Raw genomic sequence first — 27,412 nt, 5'->3', positions numbered from 1 at the left:
CATTTAAATCTCTTTTAGCACACCATGCAGTAGATATTTCACCTTGGGACTGCCGCAACAAATAAGGAACTACATCATTTCATTTTGCTACCATATGTCGCAACAGTCACATAATTTTAATTAGCTTAAATGAAACCTTTGGCTGTCTAGGACAATGGTCAATTAGACAGTTTAGTGGTCATCATATGAAAATATTTAACTGCAGACTTCTGTGATTAACCAATCAGAATCACGCGTTACAGACAGAATTATTTTGGCACTTAAATAGAATAGGCAACAGTTCAGCACACAAAGGACACTTGTGCGCTAGCTCAACTGAGGACTGCTGTATGATTCCAGCAGAGCACGCTTGTCGAAACATGAAACGACAGTGTCATAGAATGCAGTGCGGAACATAACGGCAAACAATTACACACAGGACTGCTAATATATATAGTTGATAATTAAATGAAGCAATTACGTCCCTACCATTGGAAACCACTAATTACCACTGTGTTCATTTAGAAACTGGAAATTACTGGATCTTCACTACTTAGACTTCCTGATAAACATTAATTCTTCAGTTTATTTATAGGGAACAATGGGGCTAAAGGCCCTGGGGTAAAAGACACATTTCATTAGATTTTTTTCCAAAACACTAAATAGCAACAAAATCTACCACTTTCCTAAACACCTGTTTTTCACTATGCACTGTAATATTGTCCTGTTCCATGAGATAATTTTGTTTAATGTCTAAAGGTTGATTTTTAGGCAATTTGATCTAATATTAATACATTTTTCAAATGTTCAAAGTGGGCTCACATTGACTTATCTAATCACAATGGAAATTAATTTGTTTATAGAATACTTGAGAAGTAATGAAATGTCAAATGTGATGGAAATTAACAGCAAATTGCACACCCTTTGCAGAGGTCATTATTTTGAATAAGCTTTATATAAATATTTACATCTTGCTGTCTCAAAAAGTATTTACATAAGTTTAAAAATGTTGCCCTATAACTATTGTCCTTATATCTACACTATATCCAGGGGCATTGGACCGGGGGGAAATGGTGTAACTGAAGAACAGGGGTCCTTGCTAGAGGGGGGCAATATAGATGTTCCATGATATTATCATTATCCCATGCAATAGGTCAGTCCTTTTATTCGTTTTGATATCCTCACTCGACGGTAACCGTAAAAGTTCCTTTTAAAATAAACGAAGCACTCTAAATAAATGCAATTCTGCCCCCCAACCCCCACACCTCTTGCGAGAGTACCACGACCAGCCCCCTGTCAGATGCATCAGTCTGCAAAATAAAGGGGATAGAGACGTCAGGTGCATGTAAAAGCGTCCCCCCACACAGTGCAGACTTTACCTTAAGGAAGGCCTGTTGGCACGTCTCTGTCCACTGGACCGTATCGGGAGCCCCTTTTTTAGTAAGGTCAGTCAGCGGGCTGGTGACATCAGAATAACTAGGCAAAAAACCTTCCGTAGTAGCCAGCCAGCTGCAAAAACTGCCTTACCCCTTTTTGGTCTTGGGCGCTGTGCAGTCTACGATCGCTGTGGTTTTGTCAACTTGTGGACACACCTGGCCGTGACCCAAGTGGAAATCCAGATACCGAAATTCCACCCGCCCAATTGCACACTTCTTCGGGTTGCCCGTGAGTCCCACCTGTCTCAGCACTCTCGGGACAGGCCTCAGATACTGCATATGCCGCTGCCAGTCATTACTGTAAATTATGATGTCGTCCAGATATGTGGTGGCACATGCCATGTACGGTCTGAGGATCTGTATGGTCTGAGATGCTGGTGAGTGTCTTGAAGCCTTCACCCAGTGCATCGGATAGCAGCGTTCTCCTCCTTAGTTCATGGGCAATGGAGGAGTCAGGAAACACCGAGAGTTACCCATCAAGCACAACAGCCATGCAACTCTCAGTGCATGGCTGTTGTGCTTGATGGGTAACTCTCGCTCTCTGATGCTCTGGTGTCCCTTTTAGGTCTCCCTCCGCATCACTATAACGAGAGACAGGTGTTAGGGATAATTGTGAACCAGGTGACGAGGTTTATCGCTCTCTCTCTCTCTCTCTCTCCCACATACCGACACATGACCACGCCCCCCCATGCCACAAACCATTATATTAATAACATGCTATTGGTAGAAATAATATTTTGCAAGACTTTGAGTTGCCCCAATCAGCCCTGTCTTCTTCCATGTTAGCCAAGTTGGTTGTCGCAACTCATCCGCCGTCTCCACCTCTGGAGCCAGCAACAACTCAAGTCTTTGCAAGTCGTTGCAACTCAAGTCCAGACACACTATCGTGGCAGGACATGCTCAGGGGAGAGTGGAGACTCCACCCCCATGTGGTCCAGCTGATTTTAAGTCGATTCGGTCAAGCATAGGTAGACCTGTTCGCTTTCCGGGAACCCTCCCACTGCCCACACTGATACGCCCTGACCGAGGCTACCCTCGATACAGATGCACTGGCATTCAGCTGGCCATGGGGGCTGTGCAAGTAGTTCCCCCCAGTGAGCCTACTTGCACAGACCCTGTGCAAAGTCAGGGAGGACAAGGAGCAGGTCATCTTAGTAGCACCCTACTGACCCACCCAGCCTTGGTTCTCTGACCTCACACTCCTTGTGACATTTATTTACTGCTTGATTCAAAGTATATTTTTGTTTGAAAATAAAAAGTTGTGAATTACAAATGAAATAGCACTGTTCTATTTCCATCTAAAAGACATACTGTATATCACCTGATTAGGGTCCCTAATTATTTAGGGACCCTAAAATACTTTTGGGCCCAGGGCCCAATATTTGGTGCTACACTCGTGACTATATCACTATAAATCCCCGGGGGTCCTTTTACCCCAAGTGAAAGAGCCTTTTACCCAAAATTTATTTGAATCAAAACAACCACACAAATAATGTTGTTCCATCAATATTCAATATAAATAAATGTATTTCTTAAATCTTGATACACTTTGTGACCAGAAAAATGCTAATTTTCCTTAGGGTATGCCTTTACTCTCTCAACCTTAACTATCACTGTTATGCTTACGATACACAGATTTATATACATACTAGACCGGGTCAGCAAGTGAACGTTGGGCATCTTTCAACAAATATTGCTGAGATTTGGATGTCCAATAATTTTCTGTCTCTAAACGGCTCAAAAACAGAAGTTATGCTCCTTGGATCTCCTCATCAACTGCGGAAGGTTGGGTCTCCTACTCGATCTGTTGATGGCGTTACACTGGAGTTTAAGATCAAATTAAAAAATCTGGGTGTCATATTTGATGCCACACTGTCATTTGAGCCTTTTGTCCAGAATACAGTTAAGACATCATTTTATCACCTTAGAAATATAGCCCGGCTACGTCCTATGTTGTCCTTCTCGGTAGCTGAGAAATTGATAAACTCCTTTGTCTTTTTGCGCATTGACTACTGCAATGGTCTTCTAGCTGGGGTATCTAAATCATCATTGGATAAATTGCAATATCTTCAAAATTCAGCTGCTAGAGTGCTGTCTGGGGTCAGGGCTAGGGACCACATAACCCCGGTCTTGGAGTCCCTGCACTGGCTGCCTGTTAGGTACCGTATTGATTTTAAAATCCTTATGCTGGCCTATAAATCTCTGCACAATTTGGCACCGGAGTATTTGACTGATTTATTAATCCCGATGATTTATTAATTAAACGGCTTCATACGTGGGGTGACCGAGCATTTTCTGTCTATGCTCCTAAGCTCTGGAATTCCCTTCCGGCCGACATCAGGGAAGCAAAAACATTAGTGACTTTTAAATCTCTTCTTAAAACATTTTATTTTAGGATTGCTTTTACATGATCTTAATTTTAGCGCTTTGAGAAAGCTACTTTTAAAGGCGCTATACAAAATAAATATATTATTATTATTATTATTATTATTATTATTATTATTTAGCCCGTTTGTACCCTACTGTATTAGTACATCTGTTAGATGTCTTAAAATAACCATATAGCAAAATTAAATATATCAAGGGAATGCGAGAGCAATTGATTTCAGAAATATACCGGTGTTATACAAACACCAAAACCCCCACACACTGATTTTAAGATGTAAGCTCAACTTAAGGTGGGAGAGTGACTGGAGGGTAACTTCAACATTGTGCACCAGGGAGACTGTCAATGTAAGTAATGAACTGCAAGTCACTGTGAATGGAAAAACATCTTTTAAATGGCAAGTAACTAACACAAACACCATGGGGTTGTTTGATTATTTTTACCTGCAAGACATTGACCTTTTCTCATGTCCTCCTGCAGGTTCTGATGTTACTAGAAGACCATGCATTGAAAGTAAAACAGGCACATGTTTTTTTGTCCATAGCTTAAATTTGTATCTATTTTTTTAATAGATAGAGTAAAACTTTCAGATCACAGAGATTCGTGTGTTCACTTGTTTAAGTGTTCTCACATGAACATGCATACTGAATACATACTGAACTGAGGCAGCATGTTGATGCATGTTTGCTAAAATTATCAAATCAGAGACTAGTGAAAAATGTTAAATGTCTAAACAGCCTTTCTTTAAAACAAATTATTAAATTAATAGTAAAGCAATACAATAACTGATCTAAGCATTAATAGAACCAATTATTCTCTTTAATGAAACAAAATTGTGGTAACAATAAATGTAAGTGCTATGAATAAATTTTTTTATCAATATGTAAACCTACTCAAGTCTGATCACATCAAGATGAAAAATGTATTAATGTGATAAAATATTGATGATTCTTACCAGTTAGACAATGCAATTGTCAAAATTTGTCAGTGAAAACTGATTTGGTGCATTTTTATGCAAGGCAAACAAGTGTGCTCACGATGCAGTATATTTCCTTCTAAAGAAAACATATGTATTATAATTCAATCGGTCAAGGAGGCTTAGCAAATGCTTGCATTCCATTCTCATTGATGGGGTGCATAATCTTCGTAAATTATTCATCTTTGCATTATATTTAAAGTATATATGTATATATATGTGCACCCACATTTATGTGGATACACTAAACAATGAATATACAGTATTTATGAATATATATATATATATATATATATATATATATATATATATATATATATATATATATATATATATATATATCTCAGGTTATGATGCTAAAAAAGTGCATTTAGGGAGAATTTTGGATTACAGATGGGGGGCCAATCATGACCAATTTAATAAACCAACTTAATGTCTTGTTGTCCAGCCAGATTTAAGGTACTATAATAGGAAACACAATGGACATTAAAAAGGTGCATTAATTAACCCATAGTCTTTTGAGAAATTGAGAAAAAGTGGAGCAGCACAATAATGCATTGCATTAATGCAGCAAAAAGTGCAAGATTTGTAAACTTTGTGCAATATCACAAATAATGTGATTGTTAAGAAAACAACCCTTAATGGAATCAGACAAAAAATAAAAACAATTATACAGATTTAAATCATAAATTGTGATGTGATTAGTGAATATTGCACTGTAAGTCAATATTTAGCACTCAACAGATATATCTCTGTGTTTATCTTGCTCAAGCCAGATATCATCATTAATCCTGCTTCTAATTTGAAGAAACATATCAAGGTAAATTTCATTATTTCTTTTTACTAGATTCTGTGTGTCTATAATGTAGCCTGTAATTTAACTATCAATCACTGAGATTATTGGGCTGCTATGAGATATTAATACAATGTTATCAATAGGGCTGGGCAATAAAATGAATAAAATAGATGTTTATCGGAAAAATGTCCTCGATCAAACTTTTGAGTAATTTTGTACATTTAGCCTATGTTATACATCTAATTACAATGATTGTGATAGCAAGAACACAACTGATTGATTGATCTAGATGAAATATAAAAGATTAACTTTTTATATCCTAATGTCTATAGCTACACGCTGTTTTATTGACATGCGGCTAACGTTTGAGCGCTAATGCAATTTAATGTAAACACTGTCGTTTATGTCTAAAGTGAAATTAAACAGTTGGACATAAAGCGCATTTGCATCAAAATGTCGGACTTGAAGTGTAGCCGAATTGAGCACTATCTAGTAGGCTATGTCATATAAAGGCTATTAATCAAACAACAATAACAAGGAAACAAGAATTCCACTCACTACTTTTGGCTGAATAACTTGAGTAGTTTTAAAAGTATTAATGTAATAGAATAAAACAGTGACATTTTTAATAATAATATATTTTTTAAATATTGTTAATTTTTTAATAATACAAAACCCTGATATAGAGATTGTGTTATTTTGTATAATAAATTAACAGGAAAGTAGAGATAAGATGAATTATAATTATGTTTAGCCTTTATAAAGATCAACATTTGTAGAGCAGAACATTCCACCACTCACAAACTTCATAAAATGTTGCATCTTGCATGAGAATGATATTTCTGGGCTTAAAAGATACAAGAACTAAATCAATGTTGAACATTGTATCTCAAAAGGAGGACAAAGTGGCCCCCCATGTGCTACTTGAAGAAATAATTCACACAAAAATGTAAATTCTCTTATCATTTACTCCATCCTAGATGTGCATGACTTTCTTTCGTCACAAGAAAACTAATTAAGATTTTTAGGAGAATATTTCAGCTCTGTAGATCCATTCAATGTAAATGAAGGGGTGCCAAAATTGACTCTCCAAAAAGCACATATAAGCAGCATAAAAGTAATACATACTTTAATCCTTGACTTCAGAAATGATATGACAGGTATGGGTGAGAAAAAGATCAATATTTAAGTACATTTTTTCTAGAAATTCTTCTCTCTGCCCATTAGAGGGAGATATGCATGACGAATGTGAATCACCAAAACCACAAGAAGAATGTGAAAGTTAAAGTGGAGAATGACTGAGTATGGAGGAGAATTAATAGTAAAAAAGGAATTAAATATTGATCTGTTTCTCACCACATCTATCATACCACTTCTGAAGACATTAATTAAACCTCTGGAGGCACATTGATTAGACTACTTTTATACTGATTTATGTGATTTGTGGAGCTTCAATATTTTAGCACAGATTCACATTCACTGTATGGACCAAAAAAGCTGAGAAATTCTTCAAAAATCTTATTTTGTGTTCCGCAGAAGAAAGAAAGTGTCCAGGATGGCACGAGGGTTATTAAATGATGAGAATATTAACATTTTTGGGTGAATGATTTCTTTTAAGCATGACGGCCAAGTGATCTTGCTTATTTAGCATTGTTTCGCATTATTTTATGTACATCAGTAATGCTCTGTCGGCACTGAGGGAAATTTAGACCCTACACATAAACTGATTTTAATGTAATTGTTTCATAAATTATTATTTAAAATGGTGATCAGTGTATTGAAAATAACTTTTTTATCTTTTAATTTCTGTTATCATGTCTCCCTTTTATTTTTTGGAATAAGATTCATGTAGTGTTTATCATAGATAAGTGATGTATTTTAAAAATGCATACAGTGTTCATTATAATGGGACATAGGTTTTGCAACTCAGTAGCTACACTTTTACTCTTACTTGAGAAGTTTTTAGGACAGCTACTTTTAATCACACTAAATGTTTTGGGAAGTAACAGTACTTCTACTTGTGTATGATTTTTCAATACTTTTTCCACCCCTAGTTATACATAAGTTATGTCAGATTTTTAATGCAGCTGATGTCCAGTCAAAGTTTTCATGGCAGAATGCTTTGCCTCAGAATGCTTTAACCATTCTGTTTAACTTTGTAAGGAGGACCAGAGGCAGGGCAACATTTCCTCATCCTTCTCAGGATCTTATGAGACTTCTCATGTATCCTAATGTGTTGTTCCCTTTACAAAAAGCTTCACTATGATGCTGCGCTTTGCTAAGCACTTTTGGGAACAATCCTGCATTGTGACCAGCTGTGAATATGTGTGTAACACGTCAATGAACACTGACCGAATTTATAGCCTCGGCTGGTGAGATCATTAGATGCACCTGTGGCCAGGCTATAAATAGACCGCGTCACCAGCGTGTCGTCAGATCCGTTTTCTTCAGAGCAAACTGTGCTGTGTGTCTCACAAGCCTGTCAGACACTTTCTTTCCTCTGCTAGGATTTAGAATTTGTTAGGCAGTGCGCAGTGAACCTGACAGATTTCTGTCTGGTGGCCAAAAAAAAAAAAAGGGGAAAGCTTTATTAGTCTCTTCCTTTCTTTGATGACCTCCATGATGAGCTTTCTCACTCATGGAGGAACCCATATACTTCCGTGTTCGCGTACCCTCGACGTCTTTATACTCGACTATCGTGGGTGCTGAGACACGGGGGTTTCAATGATGTCGCCGGTCGAAGAGACGCTTGCGGGCTATCTCTCACCGGGTTCGGCATCATCACTCAAGAAACCCGCTCTCCCCACTAAGCAATGCAGGACTACATCCATGCTAGTGGGGAGGGCTTATCAAGCGGCAGGTCAGGCTGGTGCTGCGCTGCACACCATGGCCGTGTTACAGGCTTACCAGGCTGACCTACTGAAAGACCTGAGTGCGGGTGCAACGCTCGATGAAGAAGCCTTTTCTGAACTTCGTCGGGCCACAGATTTATCTCTCCGTGCGACCAAGCAGACAGCCCGTGCCATTGGTTATTCTATGTCCGCTTTAGTCAGCACGGAGAGGCATTTATGGCTTAACCTTTCGGGCATCAAGGATAAGGACAGAGTTTTCCCACTCGATGCCCCGGTTTCCCTTCCGGTCTCTTCGGAGACGCCATGAATACGAAAAGCCACGAGGAAGCCTTCGGGCAGTTTATTCCTCGCCGCACTCAGGGGGGCGGGGCCGTCTGCCACCCAGTCCCGCCCCGACTCTGCTAGGCAGAGCGTGGTGAGTCGTGCTCCCCCTCGTAAAGAGAACACTTTTTTTTTTTTCACATTTTGTGAACACTAATAGGAGTCAACAGAGCACGTCTTCAACTCAGGGGAGGTGAAAGGCGCTATGCATAAACGATACATCCGGCCAACTCTCCCGGGCTTACCTGTTCGTTCCTGCCAAGACACAGGACGAAACCGGCTCAACCCAAAGATTGTAGAACCTCGCAAAGGTGTTTGGTGTTGCCCAGCCTGCTGCTCTGCAAATATCTGTTAGAGAGGCACCACTGGTCAAGGCAAAGGAGGCCGCCATGCTCCTGGTAGAATGGACTCATAGCCCTGCGGCAGGCGGCACGTGCTGGGTGTGACATGCCATCGCTATGGAGTCAATGACCCAGTGGGCGATCTTCTGCTTGGAGACAGCACTTTCCCTTTCCAAGGTCCACCAAAGCAGACAAAGAGCTGCTCAGAGACTCTAAAGCTCTGCCTGCGATCCAAATAGATGCGTAAAGCGTCCACAGCAACGTCAAGGATGGGTCTGCCTCCTCCTGGGGCAGAGCTTGCAGGTTCAATACCTGATCCCTAAATGGGGTCATGGGAACCTTGTACTCTGCGCTCGAGAGCTCATCACCTTCATTGGCCCCGAACAAGAGGTCGAACTCACCCTGAGATGAGCCGGTGGACACATCCGGAAGCCCGATCGGGGCAAACGAGCGTGCTGGGGAATGGGAGGTTCGTGGGAGAATGCCTGATGGAGGTGGTCCCATTGAGGTCCCCAAATCGCCCCAGTGCTAGCCGCGCTGGCCTCATATCTGTAGGTAGAAGGACCGAGGTGGGGAGACGCTGGGGTGGCTTGCTTTCTTAAGAAGGACATGCCATGGTCATGTTCTCGCGGTATCCACGAACGATGTCTCCGCGTGAGCAGCAACCAGACACGAAAGACAGCGATTGTGGCCATCAGAAGGTGAGAGATAATGACCACAACCAGAAATAACACACAAACGGAAAGGCATTTTAAAAAAGATGTTTCCTTGTGTGCCGCTCTTTTAGAATATGCTCTTTTAGAATATGCTCTTTTAGGGTTCGGCTGATGGCATGCCACTCGCCAATTCCCATTGGCCTTTTATCAAAGATCATAGGTGTCTCGGTCTCCCAAGACTGACCCCTAGTGTAACTACATCGACACAACATTGAGTGAGTGACAGATAGGGAAAAGCATGTTTTAAGGTGATGTATACTGAACCATATGGGTAGACTAATGCCCTGTTTGTATTTTCATTAACATTAGCCTAAACCATATTTCATTGTGCCATATTTCATATTTGAAAAAAACATTTTTATTTCCTTTAATTTTTTTTTATTAATTTCCATTTTTTCATTTGACTGTTTTTCTGTATACATTCCTGGCAAAAGTTTTAGGCACCTTTTTGAAAAATGTTGCATAGAGAGGATGATAATGACATAAATAGTTTTAATGTATCACTTAATGTGGTGCAAAGTCCATTAAACATGAAAAAGCTAAATCAATATTTGGTGTGACCACCTTTGCCTTTAAAACAGCACCAAATCTCTTAGGTACACCTGGACACAGTTTGTCTTGGTTGTTGGCAGATAGGATGTTCCAAGCTTCTTGGAGAATTCACCACAGTTCTTCAGTCTCAATTGCTTCCATCTCTTTATGTAATCTCAGACTGACACGGTGTTCAGTGGGGGGCTTTGTGGGGGCAATGACATCTGTTGCAGGGCTCCCTGTTCTTCTATTCAAATATTTTCTATTTGCAAAAGTAATGTTTGGAGTCTAACATCTATATTTCCTATTGACACACTAAAGCTGAAGATATAAATAACCATCTAAGACAAATGCTTTTGTGAAACATCTTATGTACTTAAGACTTTTGCACAGTACTGTGTGTGTATATATATATATATATATATATATATATATATATATATATATATTGTCACGATTCCCTTGTTGTCTGCCCCGTGTTTCACTAGTCTTTGTCACAAACTCCAATTCCCATGATTCCCGGCCCTCATCACTGCCAGCCCTGTGTCATTATTCTCACCTGATTGTCGTTTGTCATCATCATGTCTCCTCTGTATTTAAACCCTGCTGTTTCTCCATTCCCCTGTCGATCGTTGATGAATGTAGATGTTTCTATGTTATCTTTGCCCTTCGTGGATGTTTCCCCAGCCTGTTTACTCTTTTGATGTTTTTCGTGTTTTGATTTTGTTTTCCCATCGTGGATGTTTCATTTGTTCCTGTCTTGTTTGTTGTTTTTCATCTTTCAATAAAGAAACCGCATTTAGATCCTCACCCCTCGTCTTCCTTCGTCTGCCATCATAACATATATTATATATATACGGCCCCACCGACCACTGCCTTTTCTCTTTTTTCAAATGGCTGTCAGAATAAACCCCCCAAAATATATTTTTGTATCCTATGTTGTTTCTTTACAACAGGCCACAGGCTACAAATATTTTTCAAACTATTAAACTTGCCTTGGGGTCTCTTAGACACCAAAAAGAACATAACTTGTTAAAACAACAAATAGCTAAAAGGAAATAATAGACAATTTCATCAGTGCCAAACTACCACAAAACTATTCAGCCCTAAATATTGGCACTTACTGTAAATGGTGAACAAATTTATAACATGATACTCTGGGTATTTTTGTTGTATTTATTTATTTTTTATATAGCTATGAAACTCTATTTCTTCATTACAATAATTTAGTGGCTGTAGTTCAAAGCATTAGGATCTGTTTCCTCATTGTTAGAGAAAATTGTGTTTTTTTTTACAGGAAGGTTTTATGTCAGAAAAAGGGTTAGAGAAATCCGAGTGACAATATAATACCCTTTGAATCAGATTAAGGAACCAAAGCATGGTTATAGTTCATCATGTCTTTCTCTCATCATGTGAATGGCGACTGTGCTTAATTTCAACAACCATCTGACATTTAGAGGAAAAGAGAGTGTCGCTTCACATGGAAGCTCACTTTGAGTCCAGAATTGCCCCCTCTACACTCCTCTTTTTCCGCCTTTACATACTCTCCCATGCATCAGTCTTCCCCACATATTCATATCCACTGTATGGATGATTCCATATTCTATCTGCACATGCTTCAGAGCACTAGCTGTGCTCTCACTGAATATATCAGTATTTGAATTACATTGCATCACAAAGGTAATTTAGAACTAGTCTTAGTCACACTTCCTGGTGAGTTTTTTTAAATAATGTGACAAAGTAAACAAAAAATTTAATAAAGCATGCTAAATTAGCTTAATTAAAGCCTTATGATCAGATATAGGCCCTGAAAACTGTTTTCATTTTATTCTTTTAAACATAATAATGAATAAAATGTATAATAGATTAACTTTAATTTGCTAAAACGTCTCCTACGTAACTTTGGTACCCTGAGGAGAACGAGACGGCCTGTATGATTGCTATGGAACACCATCCGAGTGTCACATGGTCTGAAGCCCTTATGCAATTATGCCTTTATTGGCTGATGGCACTTTAGCAATGCCCTGTAAGGAGCTACATCATGGGCTCCATAAAGGCGATCAATTTCACACTATTGAGTCAGATTTTCTGCAAAGGGCATGAGCCTATGCAGCTGCTAGAGAGCATGGTCAGCTACGCAGTGTCTCATTACCCTCAGGGAACCAAGGTTACATACGTAACCAAGACATTTCCTATCATGGAACTTGAGATGTGTCTGATCGCTATGGGAACAAAATACATTCACATCATACAATCAGTTGCTGCCAACTGTCTTAGCCCGTGTGGCAAGCATACAGCGGTGCACAAGCTAGCTAAAGCATCTAAATAAAAGGAATTCTGAATTTACTCCTGTTCCAACATAGAGAACCTGGGAAGCAGGAGTCAAACCCTTGTCCAGATTATAAAATCGAACAAAGAGAGGACCACACTGCCGCCATACAAATGTCCTCCAAGGACGTATCTCTAGCCAAAGCCAATGAGGATGCCATGCTCCTCAAAGAATGGATTAGAATACCCAAAGGCGAAGTTAAACTGCACACTTCGTAAGCACTCAAAATTGCATCAATAAGCAAATGTCTTTGCTTGGACACAAAACACCTGTGTTGCGGACCCTGAAAATTAATGGTCTTCGAGTGAAATTATGAAGAAATAACCTTGGGCAAATAGCTCAAATAAGGTCTTAACACAAACCTTGAACACCCTGGTGCAAAAACCATACATAAGGCATTGATCAACAGGGCATGAACATCCCTCTCTTAAACGATGCCGATGCCACTAGCAGGGCCAATTGAATAGTTAAAAACTTACCAATAACTGTTGTCAAGTGCTCGAACGGGACAGCCAAGAGCGCCTCTAACACAACAGATAAATCCATAAAGGTATGCGGATAGGATGAAAACGTTTAAACCTGTGAACCCCGTGCATAAAAGGAGAGACAAGAGAATGCCTACCAACAGAGACTCCATAGATAAGCGCATGTACAGCTGCTATAGCGACAACAAAGATTTGAAGCATTGCCAGAGTATCTCTAGCCCCAAAATGCTCCTGCAAAAAATTCTAGCACTGGAACCGACAGGGCAGTGAACTGGAATTTATTTTCGTAGAAAATAAGAAGTGAAAATACAGCATTTAAATATATATATAGCCTCCTTGTTGATGGAACTCTAGCATTTAGAATGGTCAACCACAGCAGGGGATAAATCATCATTCAAAAGAGCGCCCCATTTAAGGGAAACACCCATAACTTCCATAAATGATCATCAATGCTCATTGGTGCCAAGGGCGAGAGAGAAAACCAGAGTTCAGAGTGCGACGTCTCGCTTGAAGACGAACAGGTCCACTTCTGCCCTGCCAAACTTCCTCCACATTTGTTCCACTATCTGAAGAGATCCACCTCTAAATTCAACTAGCCCGGAACATGTATGGCTCATAGAGACAGATGTTCTATGCCCACAGAAGGATGTGATGTGCCAGTCACAGCATGGTATGAGTAGCACTGTGAACATCTCCAGGCAGTGTATGTGTCTGTACAGCACACCAAACCCACAGAGGAAGCGTATGTAGCTACCACATTGTGGTCACACACCTATCCCACCCGAAATCAGAAAATGGGACAATTTCCATGGCAACAGAGACTGGTTGCACCCACGCGTTACTCTGAAGGGACGAAGCACATTCCTCAGTGGTTCACGTCCCTATGTGGAATTCATCCAGCACTAAAAAAGGTCTTGCATGCAGCAAGCCCAGGGGAATGACAGCCGATGCCACTATCATGACGCCCAAAAGCCTGTGAAATGTTCTTGCAGGGAGAACATGTCTTAACATCGCTAGATACTGGCATAATTACAGAATGATAGCTGGAGTCAGGCGTGCCTACATCACCCGCGAGTCTAGCTCCATACCTAAAAACATTTATGTTGCCTTAGCAACAGGATGCTCTTGTTTAGGTTCAGTCACAGCCCTAGATTTCTCCAATGGCTGAGAATGACATCACAGTGTTAGGCAGCCAGACTGTCTGAGTGAGCTAACACCAAATAATCGTCGAGATAATTCAAAATGTGGATACCTTGAAGCCTCCAGAGCATCAAAGCTGCATCCACGCACTTTGTGAAAGTGCGTGGTGCCAGAGTAAGTCCAAACGGGAGGGTGCAAAAATATTTCGCTTTTCCTCTCGCAAAAGCGAATCTGAGAAAGCGCCCGTGCTTCGGCATAATCTTAATATAGAAATAAGTGTCCTTCAAATCTATGGTCACAAACCAGTCCCCCCCGGCTGTACTTGTGACATTATTTGTTTCTCCATCAATTTTCTGAATTGACATTTCATTAGAGTGAAATTCAAACATCTCTAGAATGGGATGCAAGCCAGCATGAAAAATATCGAGCAGAGATAGCGATGTGCATCTCTTCTCATGCCAGAATGCCCGTGTGATCCACGAAACGGGTGAAAAAATACCTTGCATCTCATGATAAAATCCCGAGAGAATAATGGCACCGACAAAGTACTCCGCGCATTGGTTCACATCACTCAGTTGGGGAATATTCTCTTATTTCATCCCCCTCGTTCTTCGGCCGGGCTCACTGGTCCATGCATGATCCCCCAATGAGCAGCGCTTCGAACGTGGAGGTGTGAGAGAGAGAGTCAGAGGTCTATTCATGTGCATTCTCCCAGAACTACACAGAAAAATACAATAAGGACAAAGGGGTCCATCTTGTTTCCTTACGTTTCCATCAGAAAATGGTTGCCGAGCCAGGGCTCAGAGCATGTCTGACAAGAGTCACTCTTACACTCAGGGGAAGGGTGAAAAACACGAGGTGGATTCCGGTGTCTGTTCGCACTCCTTTCTTTTCAGACACAAAGCTGAAATCTCAAATTGCTCCAGCATTCGGAGCTACAAATCTGGATGCCATAGAACTGCAACAAGTGGGATAATGCCTAGTGGTGAGAAATCACAAGCATCGACGAAGCGATGTTGTCCCCTTGTAATGTTTGGAAAAAAACACATTGAATTTGCCCTGAAATTTACATAGTGTCAACAACGTCCTTACGTGTTTTCCACACAATTGGGAGAAAAAAATCCTTGCTTCGTGAGTCACTAGAAACAAATACATGTATAGATAATCCATGAAAGGGAACCGTATTCTCGACTGCAGCAATTTATTTCATTTATCATATTTATCATGCCTATGTCAGTGAATATTAAAACCAAAAAGAACACCAAATAGTTGTAACACTGTTTTGAAATTTGATAAATACAAATGTAATTTTAATGGCTTCTTAATCTTTAAGTTTAAATTATTTAAATAGCCTACAAGATTAAAATAGGTAAATGTTAATTGCCAACTGTTAACAAGCAGTTGCTAAAGACAAAGATAAGAATCCCTCAAAAGATCACATAAGCCATCAATGAATAGGCAAACTTTAAGTTGCCAATTACAGTTATGCTGCATGCTTGTCATGGTTCCCAGCCAGCACATACAAGCTGTAATCATTCAATCAATTTAGGATAGCTCTTGGAGGAATGTGCCAACACAGCATCTAATATTTATAGGATAGTGTGAAAAGAATTTTTTTTTTTTTCTCCATTTGGCAAAACTACATTTAAGATGATAAAGATTTTAAACATTTGATGTTGATGATAAAAAAAATGTGATGACACAACTTATTATAAGACAAACTGGTGTATGCAAAAATCATTGCCCAATCAATGTAATATTTCTTACACACATTTAATTTTGCTGTAATGCTGAAGACCTCAAAGACTATGCATTAGACTACTTTTTCATAGGGAATTAATATAGTTTTGATTTGCAGAATGCATGGATATTGTTAGTTTGCATATCATGCCAGTCCAAGTCTAACTCCAAGACAGTCTAACTGCTTACTGAACCTAAAACCTGCAAAATAATAAAAAGCTGGACTTTCCACTTGATAATTTTCAGGAACTTGAATGAAAGAAACAAAATCCCTTTCTAAACAGTATGATTCTTTATTAATTTTTTCTGAGTTAAAATTTTTCTCTAGCATTAGAACCGTTTAAATGTTTGAAGACTTATTTAATTATCAAAGTAACCAGCAGACATCTTATACAAAATTCTTACATTTACATTTATTCATTTGGCAGACGCTTTTATTCAAAGCAACTTACAGAGCCCTTAATACAGGGACAATCCCCCTGGAGCAACCTGGAGTTAAGTGCCTTATTCAAGGACACAATGGTGGTGGCTGTGGGGCTCAAACCAGCATCCTTCTGATTACCAGATTACCAGTTATGTGCTTAGACCACTACACCACCAACACTCCATTCAAAACAGGAAACGTCTCCTGAAAGAGATATTAATTTGTTACTGATAAGAACTGCCAATGTGAGTTCAGTACTAGAAGGTGTCCTATTAAAACAAAAGCTGAAAAATTCACACTCCAGTCACGTACTTCAAAACGGAAATTGCTGGCTCACTGAAAGGGTATGTCATAGACTTGTCATTGTGTTTATATTGAAAGCACATTAGTTTTTCTTCTTTAGAAAGGACAAGCCAGATTCAGGTTTCCCCCTGTTTGGATGTGGTTAGTTATTTTGAGGTATCAGTGACTTTTTAAACCTGTTGTGTGTAGTTTAAAGTATAAATTCACTTTTTTTTCCCTCAAATTACAGTGGTGTATAAATTTTGAGTGAGAATTGGAAAAAACACACACACACACAAAAACAGATTCTATTAGTATGTGGTATGTGTGGGTGTGCAGCGAAGCCATTATCTGTATTTGTATCTGTATTTGTTCATATTACATAATTATCTGTATCTGTGGGCAGGGCTAAATCAAGTGTGTCAAAACAAAATGAAACGCCAAAGTTAATCTTACATTTGTAGTTTCTATTAATAAAATATGCCTTGTAAATGCATTCTCATAATAATAGCCTAATACTATTATTATCATTATCATTGTTATCATTATTATTATTATACAATTATTATTTACAAAAATATTATTTTATAATTGTTTTCATGCCAGATGAAGCTGAATTTTTAGGCAACATTAACTGAGGAATATGCTGTGGTTTCTCCTGGTATTTTTTATATTAATATCTGCATGAAACTGCATTTTCATTTGTCTTAGCATGTATAACATTATTATTGAGGCAAACATAAAAAACAATTAAAATAAAATCAATATAGCCAACAAACAGGTGAAAGTAAAATAAATCTATCAGGATTTTTTTACGATATGACACCAATATTTCGTTAAATAACAATAATAATAATAATAATAATAATAATAATAATAATAATAAATATATATAGCACATTTCCAGAGTTCAAGAACATTTAACAATTAAACATTTAGCACAGTTTAAATAAGAATAAGAGTAAAAGATTCACTTTCTTCGTTTTACATATAAAACTTTATGGAGCATTTAAATTTTTATGGAATAAAGTCTTAACCAGATAATTACCTTAATCACTGATGTGGATTTAAATGTGGTCAACTTGAAGAGATGGATAGCCGAGCTCCGATGTTAAATCACTTCAGGTCAGGAGTTTAATATCATGCTCAGGCTATAAATAAATACATGTGAATCACGTGTGAATCGTGTGATAGATTATCACAGACATTTCAAGAAGTGGAAAGTGTACATGATGTCATATCTTAGTTAATGTGACACTTGACAAGCCCCAGACATGAACAAATAAAAGAGAACACAAACAGAGTCGAGACCGCGGCCATCCAATCTGAAATCACAATGTGCACATTTTCATTCGTAAGATTTACATTTAAGAAATTTGGGCTGCACAGATTCATAAATCCGTTGTCATTCTGGATATGTTTATTTAAAATGTAGCTTTATCCTTGTGCTTTTTGGATGATCAGTCACACAATTATTATTATTTATTTATTTTTTAGATTATTTGGATGACTCCAAATAATCGTTTTGAAGTAATTATTCGTGCCTTTCCGAATAAGGTATTCGGCTTCGGGCACATCCCTAGTGGTATGTCCCCCTTTTGCTTTAATGACAGCATACACTCAAGCTCCACAAGTTTGTGCAAACCTGATGATCCCATTGATGTGGAGTGTTTGAAATGTGCCACTTTCCTGAGTGTCATGAAAAGTGTGGAAAGAATGATAACTGCTTCACTTTTCGGGGCTCCAGGATAATTGCAGCACCTTGCCTTTAACTGGAAAGGAGAAAATGTGACATAAAAATACTCAAACTGAGAAAGCTGGAATGACAGGGACTTGAACCCACAGTGAGCCTGCAACCTGAACACAGCACCTTAGACCACTCAGCCAACAACAGTTGTCTCATTTGAGTCACACTGAAGGATAATTAACTAAAAGCTAATGGTTTCACTGCTCAGATGTTGTAAGCAGTGTGCCTCATTTGTCTATTTAGGCAGTGAGTCAGTCTCATAAGCTGAAGGTTCTTAGTTTTAGCCTTACTCAAGTTATCGGAACATTGTTTCATTTGGACAAAGGAGAGACCGTCTTGTCAGAAAGTGTCCATTTTTGCCAAGGGTCTTCCGCTCCTCTTTATCCCCATTTTATAAAGTTGCTGATATATAATGTTTGCGAATTTTCCAAAGAGCACCTTTTGTGCTTCAATGAAAGCAAGGAAATCTGGCCTTTTTATAAAAAGTTAACATGTTCAATGTCACCATTTGCTAAGGGACCCAGAAATGGTGGAGAATCTTAAATATTTCTTACAATGTCAGGGAATTTAAAAACTGATTTCGAGGCCTGAAACAGTCATGGGCGGTGTATATATGTTTTTATTCACAGCTTTAATATTTCATTAGTGAGAAATCCTATAAAATGATTTAAAAATCCTCAACCAGTAAAATCATGGAAATTCAATGGTCAATATGTGTAGGAATCCTGATAAGGGTGTTGCTGTAGTCAAGACAACATGGCAACTTTGAATTATAGTCATGGGTATGGATTTATAGTCATTTTATCCAGTGTTTTATAATTAAATCAAATTAAATGATTAGTGATTCACTTAAAAAAATTAAAAATATGCATGGCTGCTTTTGGCCCAAAGCATGTAAATTAAGTTGAAACTACATAATACAGTCATGTACATTAAAAGTTAAATGATTATGTTTTGAAAAATGTTATAAGTTTTTTGTTGTATTTCCATAGCTATCTTCAGTTGGGTAAATTAAACATGTTGCTTTTGTAATATTGCACTCTGGTCAGGTGGTGCTAAATTTGCTGATGTGCAAATGGAAAACACATGGACAAGAATCCGAGGTCTGCGCATGACTGTTTTTCAGTCTCGCACCCGAACGCTCCTGCTGAATTTAACTACGTTCACCCGCTCTCTGCCCACAGTGATTTTCTTCCCAACCGCTCCAGTTCCCACAACCCCACATTTGTATTCCTCATGTTGCAAAAGCCATACAAATAGACAACAAGTATATACAAAGAACATTTCATTTTTTCTGTAATTGCTATTATCAGATGAGGTGTGTTGATAACAATTTGACTTGCCTGAAGTTGGTTTCTTAATACAAAATTTTCGACAATTGACAATTGATGAGTTTTACATGCTTTGTTGACACAGTGTGCATTTGCTCTGCCATTCAATTAAAGCCTCATTGACTACCTGGCTGCCTACCGTAATTTCCGGACTATAAGCCGCAACTTTTTTCCCACGCTTTGAACCTCGCGGCTTATACAATGACGCGGCTAATATATGGATTTTTCCCGCTTTCAAATTTTATAAAAAAAATAATAAAAAAAAAACATTCTGTGACGTGCTCAGTTTTTTGGCGGCGTGAAGCTTTCATTAGACCAATGAAATTGCCGAACGGGTTAAGGTCAAAACAACTTTTTTTGTTTACTGTTTAGATTAAATCGAGCGCGCTCAAACTTCCCATCATTCTGATTACGGTAGTAATTTTGTCACCCTCACCATGGCAAAGACATGGAGAAATGCATATGATGCAGCTTTCAAGTTGAAGGCGACTGATCTGGCTGCTGCACGGGAGCTTGGACTTAATGAGTCGATGAGAAGATGCTGGAAACAGCAGCATGAGGAATTGACTCAGTGCAAAAAGACAACTAAATCTGAGGCTATTTAACTCCGACACCGAAGCAGATGACTTCAGTGGTTTCAGTGCACAGGACGAGGAAGATAGTGAACAATGACTTTATTGGTAGGCTACTATTTACTGCAAATGTTTTATTACAAGCCGTGTGTGGCAGCGGGGGCGTGGTCAAGCGCCCGTCCGGGAGAGAAAAGCGGTAAGGGCGCTTACACCTGCGCTAAATTATGTCTAACACCGGTGTCTAATTTCAAGTGCCCTGCTTCACGTGTCCTTCTTGGGAAAACTGTCACACGGGCACCAGTGTGACAACTTTTCAGCAGGGCACTTGACGTACCAGGTAAGGCTTTTAATGGCCACAGCAATGTTTACAATCAATTTTATAAAGTTTCTCAATTCTTCTATGCGCCAACACTAGACTGACGTGTGTCACTCTCTCAGCTCTGTGGCTGCTGCCTTTTTATGCCGCTCTCCCCATGCTTACTGAAATTAGACACCGGTGTTAGACATAATTTAGCTCAGGTGTAAGCGCCCTTACCGCTTTTCTCTCCCGGACGGGCGCTTGACCACGCCCCCGCTGCCACACCGTGTTTCGTTAAAGCCTATTTATTTTTGTTACAAGCCGTGTTTCGTTAAAGCCTGAGTAAAGTTCATTTGTTTAAATGTACCGGTAGGCACCTGCGGCTTATAGACAGGTGCGGCTTATTTATGTTCAAAATAATATTTTATTTAAAAATCAGTGGGTGCGGCTTATATTCAGGTGCGCTCAATAGTCCGGAAATTACGGTACTCTAAATATTGGATAATTTAAATCACATGCCGTGTGCACATTTATTTTAATTTATATAAAAAAACTATTATCATATTTTGCATTCATTGATTAATAAAATGATAAAAAAAAAAAAAAGAGAGATCCACATTCGATGTTTCAGGCTATTCTCTGACTGCCCGCTCCCATCCACATCTCATATAATTACTGTCTGCTCCCGACTTAAACTCGACTAAATGTTAAAAGTAAGTGTTATGTATTTGTGTTTTTGTTTTTTTTTGTTTTTTGCTAATTTAATATTCAGGATAGGGATAGGGATTAATGTTTTGCTATGTTGAAATTTAGAAATGTTTCTGTTATGCTGTAGTTTTGGGAGTTGCCATTATGATGAAGAGTGGAACTTGATCTTAGGTTAAGGACAGGCAATGGCTCATATTTATAGATAACGCATAGTCGATTACATTTTTAATGAGCTAAACACAATATAGAGGGATAATATCGCATGGTAGTGTTAAGAAATGTCATGACTGAATACAATTCAATTTGCAGGGGTGTAATTAATTAATAAACAGTCAAAATGGAAAAGTTTGCTTTGGTTGAAAGAGAGAATCTTGATTTTAGGATAATTTAACTTAATTGCTTAATAGTTTTGGGCAAAAGTAGATATATTAACTTCATTTAAATTAAATAGCACGGGATTAATCAAGTGTAATAAAACTTAGGTTATTGAAGTAAATATGACACAAAGTTAATTAAATACAACATAATTTTTTTGTGTGTGTGTTCTTGTCACGAACCTCACTCCCTCGCTCCGCCCCCTCGAGCTTTTCACGCTCTTTTTGCTCGCTCGAGCCCTCACGCCCACTTTGCTCCTACTCGCTCACATGCTCGTAGGCAATCTCCCTTCCTCGAGTTTCTTACGCGTTTCCAATCCCCCAGAACATTATGACCACCTGCACTCGCGTCATCTGCACTCCTGCACATTAGTTTCACCTGCACTCGTCTCATCACCTTTCATTGTTTACACCTGCACCTTCCCCTATAAATACCACAGCACATCCGTTTCACGGGTGTTGGTTATTGTATTTAGTTTCCCGTGTCTTTGCCCCCCGCTAGTCTCGTCTAGTTTTGACCTCCTCTCGTTCACCTCTTAGCTTGCCAGCTCCCCTTGTTCCCCTGTCTTTTGCTCCCACTAGTCTCGTCATTTTCCTCTTGATTCCCCGGCTTTCGACCTCACGCTCCCTTTGACTACTCTTTGGATTTGCCCCTTTTATATTCTCCGATTCCCCGGCTTCGACCTCTCGATCCCCTTGACTACTCTTCACTGGATTTGCCCCTTGATTGTACTTTTGCCTGCCTGCAATATAACGCAGTTTGACTTACATTGTGACTGTCTCTTCTTGTGCAGGTTACAAAATAACCAACCATTACCGAAGACAGTCACAATGCCCCACGCTGAGGATTCGCGCAGCTCACTAGAGCGGAGGTGCACGTCACATTCGGTGCGAGGAGCTACAGTTTGGAGGCAGGACCGAGCGCTCGTGGCCCAGGGGCAACAGGTATGTTCTTTGTGTGATTTATGTCACCCTGTTTCACCTGTGTCTGCCCCTGAGCCCGTTTATGCCTCCAGTGCATTTCTGAGCGCCGTAAGCCTTCAACCCCCTGAGAGGTTTGATGGCTCTTCGGGCGCTTGCCAAGGGTTGTTTATGCAGGGCAGCGGTTGTAGAACTTTTAACCGTGCCCTTAACATTATGGACCCAGCGGCCCAACTCTTGGTTTTGCGTCAGGGGAGTCAACCCTTGGAGGCTTATGTGGTTGATTTTTGTGCCCTGGCCAACCAGGTGAATTTAGATGAGGTGGCTCTGAAAGACATTTTTCAATTTGGACTGAATGAGCCAGCCTCATCATTCATGCCTGGTGGTCGCTGCTCTCTCAACCTGGCTCAGTTTATTGACCTCGCCCTACTGTACGCTGGTTCCTCGTTTACTGTGGGGGAGGCTGAACCAGCGTTCCATACCACGGCCCCCGTCTTGAAGCCTACCATGGCCCCCGTCTTGAAGCCTACCACGGCCCCAGTCCCGAAGCCTGTCACGGCCCCAGTCCTGAAGCCTGACACGGCCCCAGTCCCGAAGCCTGACACGGCCCCAGTCCCGAAGCCTGTCACGGCCCCAGTCCCGAAGCCTGACACGGCCCCAGTCCCGAAGCCTGACACGGCCCCAGTCCCGAAGCCTGTCACGGCCCCAGTCTCGAAGCCTGGCACGGCCAGCGAGTCAACGCCCATGCCCGCCACGGCCAGAGAGTCAGCGCCCATGCCCGCCACGGCCAACGAGCCAGCACCCATGCCCGCCACGGCCAACGAGCCAGCGCCCATGCCCGCCATGGGCAACGAGCCAGCGCCCATGCCCGCCACGGCCAGACGAGTCAGCGCCGATGCCCGCCACGGCCAGCGAGTCAGCGCCGATGCCCGCCACGGCCAACGAGCCAGCGCCCATGCCCGCCACGGCCAACGAGCCAGCGCCCATGCCCGCCACGGTCGGCGAGCCAGCGCCTGTAGCCTCGACCGTCCCCATGGCCACGTCCCCAGTTGGCCGAGGACGCAAGAGAAGGAAGCGGGCCCCTTCTCCCCAGTCTCGTCTTGTGCTCAAGACCGCAGAGGTTCCCTCAGAGTCTTCCACAGCTCTACCGACCTCTGCTCCGCCCTCAGAGTCTTCCACGGCTCTGCCGGGTTCTGCTCCGCCCTCAGAGTCTTCCACGGCTCTGCCGGGTTCTGCTCCGCCCCCAGAGTCTTCCATGGCTCTGCCGGGTTCTGCTCCGCCCCCAGAGTCTTCCACGGCTCTGCCGGGTTCTGCTCCGCCCCCAGAGTCTTCCACGGCTCTGCCGGGTTCTGCTCTGCCCCCAGAGTCTTCCATGGCTCTGTCGGGTTCTGCTCCGCCCCCAGGGTCTTCCACGGCTCTGCCGGGTGCTGCTCCGCCCCCAGGGTCTTCCACGGCTCTGCCGGGTTCTGCTCCACCCCCAGAGTCTTCCACGGCTCTGCCAGCCTCTGCTCGCCCCTCAGAGCCCTCGCGGCCTCCGCCTCTCTAGTCTCCCAAGGCTCCTCCTCCCAAGCCTCCCAGGGCTCCTCTCAAGCCTCCCAGGGCTCTTCCTCTCGAGCCTCCTAAGGCTCCGCCTCATGAGCCTCCCAAGGCTCCTCCTCCCAAGCCTCCCAGGGCTCCTCCTCTCGAGCCTCTCAGGGCTTCTTCTCTCAAGTCTTTCAGGGCTCCCCCTCCCAAGCCTCCCAGGGCTTCTCCTCTCGAGTCTTTCAGGGCTCCACCCCTCAAGCCTCTCACGGCTTCGCCTCTCGAGTCTCTCAGGGCTCCTCCCCCCCTCAAGCCTCTCAGGGCTTCCCCTCTCGAGTCTTTCAGGGCTCCTCCTCCCCTCGAGCCTCTCAGGGCTCCGTCCCTCGAGTCTTTCATGGCTCCACCCCTCAAGCCTCTTACGGCTTCGCCTCTCGAGTCTCTCAGGGCTCCTCCTCCCCTCGAGCCTCTCAGGGCTCCGTCCCTCGAGTCTTTCATGGCTCCACCCCTCAAGCCTCTCACGGCTTCGCCTCTCGAGTCTCTCAGGGCTCCTCCCCCTCTCAAGCCTCTCAGGGCTTCCCCTCTCGAGTCTCTCAGGGCTCCTCCTCCCCTCAAGCCTCTCAGGGCTTCTCCTCTCGAGTCTTCCAGGGCTCCAACTCCTCCCGAGCCTCTCAGGGCTCCGTCTCTTGAGTCTTTCATGGCTCCCCCCCTCGAGCCTCTCGAGCCTTCCAGGGCCCCATCTCTAGAGCCTCTCGAGTCTTCCACGACCTTCTTCCCCGAGCCTCTCACGGCTCTACTCCCAGAGACTCCAGAGCTTCCTAGGGCTCCGCCTCTCGAGCCTCCTACGGCTCCGCCTCCCAAGCCTCCCACGGCTCCACCTCCCGAGCCCCTCAGGGCTCTGCTCCCAAAAACTCCAGAGCTTTCTATGGCTCCGCCTCTTGGGCCTCCTACGGCTCTACCCCCCGAGACTACAGAGCCTGCCAGGTCGTCGCCTCGGGGACCTCCCACGGCGCCACCTCCATTGGCTCCACCTCCTGAGCCTTCCAGGTCTCCGCCTCTAGAGCCTCCCACGGCGCCACCGTCATTGGCTCCACTTCCAGAGCCTTTCAGGCCTTCGCCCCTAAAGCCTCCTTCGGCTCCACCTCCAGAGCCTTCCAGAACCCCACCTCCAGAGCCGCCTACAGTGCCGCCTCTGACGACACCGCCTTTCACGGCTCCGCCCCCTGAAACCTTTCCTCACTGGGTCTTGCCTGCTCCCCTTGTGACCGTTCCTCTTCCTGCCCCCTGGCCTCTTCCCTGGCCTCCTGACCCTGTACGGTGGCCTCCTGACCCTATTCCTGTTCCGTGGCCTCCTCCCAGGTCCCCTAGTTCCGTCCCTGTCCGGTGGTCACCTTCCAGGCCCCCGGACCCAGTCCCTGTCCTCCAGTCGCCTTCCAGACACCCTGACCCAGTCTCTGCCCTATGGCTGCCCCCTAGATCTCCCGAACACCCGCCTGTCCACTATGTTCCCCCTGACCTTACCTTGAACTGCCCATGGACTGTCTCACTTCCCTTTGTCTGTCCCCCGATCATCCTGCACCGCCTCCCGCGGCCGTCAGGAGCCGTCCTATTCAGAGGGGGGAGTACTGTCACGAACCTCGCTCCGCCCCCTCGAGCTTTTCACGCTCTTTTTGCTCGCTCGAGCCCTCACGCCCACTTTGCTCCTACTCGCTCACATGCTCGTAGGCAATCTCCCTTCCTCGAGTTTCTCATGCGTTTCCAATCCCCCAGAACATTATGACCACCTGCACTCGCGTCATCTGCACTCCTGCACATTAGTTTCACCTGCACTCGTCTCATCACCTTTCATTGTTTACACCTGCACCTTCCCCTATAAATACCACAGCACATCCGTTTCACGGGTGTTGGTTATTGTATTTAGTTTCCCGTGTCTTTGCCCCCCGCTAGTCTCGTCTAGTTTTGACCTCCTCTCGTTCACCTCTTAGCTTGCCAGCTCCCCTTGTTCCCCTGTCTTTTGCTCCCACTAGTCTCGTCATTTTCCTCTTGATTCCCTGGCTTTCGACCTCACGCTGCCTTTGACTACTCTTTGGATTTGCCCCTTTTATATTCTCCGATTCCCCGGCTTCGACCTCTCGCTCCCCTTGACTACTCTTCACTGGATTTGCCCCTTGATTGTACTTTTGCCTGCCTGCAATAAAACGCAGTTTGACTTACATTGTGACTGTCTCTTCTTGTGCGGGTTACAGTTCTAATAGGGGTTACAGATTTGCCATGGCAATAGGGTAGACTAGAATCAAAATTATTATGTTATGTTATTTATTAATTTAGATTTTTTGCCCTTTAGTATGTGATTCCACAGTCCTCATTCACCACAATCACAATATCTTCACTGTTTTTGGCATGTCAATGAGGGATTTCTTTAAAGTTATTCTAACAAAAATAAAAATACTAGTTACTAAATAAATAAAGAAATAAATAAATAAATAAAGAAAGAAAGATAGAAATAAAGAAAGAAAGAAAGAAAGAAAGAAAGAAAGAAAGAAAGAAAGAAAGAAAGAAAGATGAAAGGTAATTGTAGCACATTAAGCCTGTAATTTATCCCATGCCTAACTCTTTGCTGGTATTCTTTCACTTGACCTGTGTCATGGTCCATGTGGCTCTGACTCAAGAACTGTGGATATTTAGGAGTGGTTAGAAACATTAATGTCACACAGGCACGTAGGAGGCAAACATTCACCCCCATCTCCTGAACAACAATCCAGGCCTTCAAATGAATTATAATTAAGCCCTAAACAAAAACCTCAATCTCAGAGAAAAAAATTAAATAACAAATTATTTTCCATTTTGATTAACAAAATAGTTTACAATTAAGCTTACAAATCTAAGCATGGTTACAATAAAGCACAAAGTATCTCTTTACAAAAAGGTAGCATTACTTAATGTATTAGGTATCATGAACTAACAATGAACAATCATTTTACTGCATTTATTAATCATAAATATTTGATAAATGTTAATGATAGCTTCTAAATATTGTGTTGTATTGTGTAGTAAAATGTATTAATATATGAAGATATTAACTAATGATAAATGGTGTAAAAGTATTGTTCATTGTATATTAATTTAAAATTTTGTGTTAACTGATGTTAAAGTATACAGCCTTATTGTAAACTGTTACAAATCACACACACATAATGTATGTACAGATG

General features: G+C 41.9%; 1 protein-coding gene across 1 annotated transcript in view; it reads right to left on the bottom strand.

Moving 5' to 3' along the window:
- The window catches only part of myt1b (myelin transcription factor 1b), a 170,883-nt gene extending 153,059 nt beyond the window's left edge, over window positions 1–17,824 (bottom strand). Inside the window, exon 1 of the mRNA XM_052105813.1 lies at window positions 17,783–17,824. The gene's annotated coding sequence lies outside the window, so the exon portion shown is untranslated. The remainder of the gene's footprint in view (window positions 1–17,782) is intronic.
- Window positions 17,825–27,412: the final 9,588 nt, after the last annotated feature.

This window comes from Xyrauchen texanus, chromosome 35, assembly GCF_025860055.1.
Source record: "Xyrauchen texanus isolate HMW12.3.18 chromosome 35, RBS_HiC_50CHRs, whole genome shotgun sequence".
NCBI lineage: Eukaryota > Metazoa > Chordata > Actinopteri > Cypriniformes > Catostomidae > Xyrauchen > Xyrauchen texanus.
Note: the sequence above shows the minus strand (reverse complement) of the source record. Positions and strands in the feature narration are given on the sequence as shown.